The sequence below is a fragment of the Scyliorhinus canicula genome, chromosome 5 (assembly GCF_902713615.1).
Source record: "Scyliorhinus canicula chromosome 5, sScyCan1.1, whole genome shotgun sequence".
NCBI classification, from domain to species: Eukaryota; Metazoa; Chordata; class Chondrichthyes; order Carcharhiniformes; family Scyliorhinidae; genus Scyliorhinus; species Scyliorhinus canicula.
This window is the reverse complement of record NC_052150.1, coordinates 72,691,649-72,696,047: the sequence shown is the minus strand read 5'-3', so window position 1 is coordinate 72,696,047 and position 4,399 is coordinate 72,691,649. Positions and strand designations below refer to the sequence as shown.

Sequence of the window (4,399 nt, the reverse complement as noted above, 5' to 3'; positions counted from 1 at the left end):
ACTGAAATTAAAATGATATTGAAAATTTCCAGTGCAGAAGAGTGAGCAGGTAATTGTGCACAGAGTAGGGGAATGTGCTCTTGGAATCTATATTCTTAAATTATGCTGGTTCCACCCCCTCACCATTCAGTTCTCCAGTACTAAACCTGGATTGGGAGCAGATTGAAATACACAGGTCCCACTCCTTCTGTGCCCCAATGCTGGGAGTAAAATCTACCACCAGCTTGGTGAACAGATTGCTACTGATACTGTACCAAACCTTGCACTATTATATAATATCCCTAATTCAGACCTTCAATCCGTTCTAGTGATAGCCAAAATTTCCAATGCCCAATGAGATCCTGAGAGCCTGCAAACTGCCCTTCCCCCCTGCCCCAACCTATTTGGAGGGGCAGTAACGGCCCCAGCCTGCGTCCACCCATGCCCCCCCCCCCACCCCACCATCCCCACAACAAAGCCCTCAAGCAGCTTGCACAGCGCAGGCATATCCTTCATCCTAGTGCACAGCCCACTCCCATCATTCTTGTATCCCAGTTGACAGCACAAAATGGTGCCTGCGCTTTTGTTTGCCTAGAAATATCACTCAGCTCTTTCCATCCGTTCCTGGCCTGAAAACTCTGGTTATGGGAGAGCTTTGTGATGCCAAGATATATATTCAGCATGCAGAACCACCTCAAATCTTTTCCAGCCTCTTAATTACAAACCCTGCTTTCAGATGTATATATTTTTAAAAACACAAAAACCAGCCATCCATTAGCTTCTTAAAAGTTCTATTGAACCTGTCTCCAGGGAAATGTGCTGCATTACACCATCAATATATACAAAAAGGATCAATTCGCTCATTGAAACAGGAAATTTGACTGCTGAAAACCAGAACTAAAGCCTTTTTTAGTCACCTGATTAGTGTTCGTCTGTACAGCACTGTGCAAACATCTGCTCTTCTTCCATAAAGCAATGGTAAACCCATCCATTTATACAACAGTGTTTATTGAGGAATGACTGCTTAGTGCTCCACTCTCTGAGCTGATGTCTTGTGGCACTAGCAATGTACAGCTGTCAGCTGAATCTTCCAGCTCCTCTGTGACGCTTGGTAGAGTAAAGTTTGCAGCATCTGCTTGTTCTCCAACAGCATCTTCTGCCATGGCTAGCTCGCCACTTGGCTCTATCACCTGGCCATGATTGCTATCATGGCTAACACAAAGCATGTTGTCTGGGTTGATGGATGCTTCATATGGAGATGGTGGATCATCAGGATGTTGTATGTCTGGGTATTTGTATGCTGTATATGGAGGTGGGGGGTCATGGAAGTAGAATGCTCCTCCCTCACCATCATCAGAAAGATGTAAAGGAGTTAAACCTGACCCAAGGCTATCTGGGCCATAATCGAAGCCTGACATTCCACTTTGGGCAAGATTAAAATGATGCAAGTTGCCCCCGATGAGAGACTCTATTCTCTCTCTGCGTCTCTGTCATAATCGGTGAACCATGAAAAGCAGCAGTGAGAGGATGAGGAAGGAGGAGATCCAACTTACGATCAAACGCATTCCACTTGCCATCGAGTCAAAAATACTGCTGCCATCTGGGTCGAGGCAGGTGAATTTGCAGCATTCCTTCGGGTCTTTCTCATAATGTTGACAGCCTTGGGGCCGCTCACACAAAGCTGCCACACACATTTCAGGTTCATCATTGTGACAGGTGCAGCTCAAACATGGGTCATTGCCCTTTGGAGTGAAGTATCTGCCCTCATCCACCACGTTATCTTTTATATCCACACCGGTTTGACTTCTCTTGCAAAGAAATGCTGACTTTTCATTGCAGTTCTCTGCATACCAGCTGTGTAAGCCACGGTGTCTCAGGCTGCGGAAGTGGGAGCATTGGAGCTGAGCGCACAATACATTTTCCTGCTCAGAGATGGTCATCCCAAAAAACGTTACTTTCTCCGGGGGAAGGAACACTTCCGAGGTACTACTCTTGTAGGCTACTTCCCACTGGCCCTGGAGTGAGGTGTGGCTTCGGTCGGTTACCATGTATTGATAGCCAACCCAGATCCTGCGTTGGTCCTTGTGGCTCACTGGATGTTCCTCCAGATCCCATTCTTCTACCAGTTTGAATCACAGCTCCTGGTCAGTTGTGAAGGTGGCCAGTGATCCATTTGCTTGCTGACATTTCTGGACTGCATCCCAATAATTCTCACTGTTCAAATACACTCGGTAACAGCTTGCTGTCCCTTCATAGTGATGCCAGCCTGTTGGGCACTTCCGGGTGAAATGAAATGGCTGGCCCACATTGACGGGGTAGAAGTGTGTGTCTTCAGCTCCTATGCCATGCCCATGTTTCAAGTCCACGGTTTCCTCCACATGGTGTACCCGGTGATCGGCAATTACACCTGGACAATCCAGTTCATCACTGCCATCTTCACAGGTCTGCCAGCCGTCACAATGCCAGGTGAGAGGAATACATTTAATAGTTCCAGTATTACAAGCAAACTGTCCAGGGGTACATCGCAGTTCTAATAAAAGTCTGGCCAGGCCTAGCCATGGACCTGGTCGTTCCGGCTCCGCCACCGTTGCGATGAACAACAACAGCAAAGGGATGTCGGCTTTGGGCCACATTTATCCGCCAGGCATCCTCCGGCCAGCAACTGCCGTCCCGGCCCCGGCTGCGCGCTCAGGCTCCGGGCAAGACCACCATTTTCATGCCGGCGTGGGGACTTAGTCTCCAAAACGAAAAATCCAGCCCGTGATACTTGGCTGATTTGGTGTGGGGCGAGGGTGGGGAGGTGGCCCCTGATCACGTGTCTTGGAGTCCTGGAGGACCCCCTGGGTACGGATCCCCCCCGCCCCCCACCAGGGCAGCCGCGGACTGTGTCCGCAGCCGCCACTATGAACTCCCGCCGGGCGGAACCATGAGTGAACCATGCCGGTGGGAACTCGGCCAGTTGCCGGTGGAGAATCACCGTGGGAGCCTCTTTCAATGACCCCCGACCGGTGCCGCGTTGACCGTACACCCGATTGCCGGAGATTCCCCGGGTACGGCGCCAAGCGCAATTGCGGCCCGGAGGCTCGGAGAATCCCTAGGTGTCTGATTGTTAAGTTTAATTTTCCTTCAGATGTTTATAAATATTGAGGTTAGGAACTTCATATTTTTCTCAGCAGAAAGGATCGGAGGATGCCTGGCGGATAAATGTGGCCCAAAGCCGACATCCCTTTGCTGTTGTTGTTCATCGCAACGGTGGCGGAGCCGGAACGATCAGGAGCTGCCAATCACGTTTTTTTATTGGGTTTGGAATGTATGTGTTGTTGGCTTGACCAGCATTTATTGGCCATCACTGAGGACATTTAAGAGTCAACCACATTGTGGGTCTGGAGTCACATATAGACCAGACCAGGTAAGGACGCAGGTGTCCTTTCTGAAAGGACATTAGTGAACCAGATGGGTTTTTCTACAATGGACAATGGTTTCATGGTCATCATTAGATTTCTAATTCCAGCTTTTTTTAATGGAATTCAAATGTCACCAACTGCCCTGGTGGGATTCGAACCTAGGACCACAGAGCATTGCCCTGAGGCTCTGGATTCCTAGTCCAGTGACAATATTGCTATGCCACATTGGAATCTTGTTGAAAGCAGAGTGCATGTGATGCTTTTAAGCATGAAGGGAAATGAAAAGGGGTCAGGTGGGTAGTCTGGTGGGGGTCTCTGACAGAGGAGTCTGGTGGGTGGGCTGATGTAGGTCTTTTGGAGGGGTCAGGTCACCCTCATGAGTGCGTGCAATGGCGGGGGCGGGTGGTGACCCAGCAATTTCTGTGTTAGTGAGTTGGGGAGGATGCCCCTACTTGTCAGTGGCAGGAGAGGGCAGGATTTGCATTGTGGGAAGGAGTAGGGCCAGCCGCCAGACCTTGGGATCAGACTGCTCACTGAAAATGACGGCCCGATAGTGGGATTTGGAACGGAATCCCTTGCGTTTCCTGCCATGCTTAAAGTTGTATGGCAAGGGAGACTGAATTGCTTCTGGGCATCGCTCCTAGTATCAGCACAACCCAGAGCAATTCATTTCCAGTGGGAAAATATAGCCTCCCAAACGGAGGATCCAGCCGTTCATTGTTGTCTTTTGTGGGCATGTGCTTTGTTCCTGGAAGTTTCTGATTGTTTTTTTTTGCAAGGAAGAGCCGAGATGAAAAGTTAATATCCTTGTTTATTTGTGGCAATCGGAGTGGATTGAGGCTGGGCCGAGCTTCAAAGTTGCTGCTGAACGGGCTCTGATCTCAGCCAGATGATGGTTGCCTTCCAAAATGCTGTCTTGACTGAAAGCCTCAGCTATGTGGTACAGGCCATCAGAGCTCACTTCGAAGAGTCATGGTGTATTTTTAAGAGGGTGGTGGAGGTGTCAATCAGCTAAT

General features: G+C 49.3%; 1 pseudogene; it reads right to left on the bottom strand.

Moving 5' to 3' along the window:
- Nucleotides 1-956: 956 nt before the first annotated feature.
- On the bottom strand, nt 957-2,629 carry LOC119966045 (annotated as a pseudogene).
- Between the last annotated feature and the right edge of the window lie 1,770 nt (nt 2,630-4,399).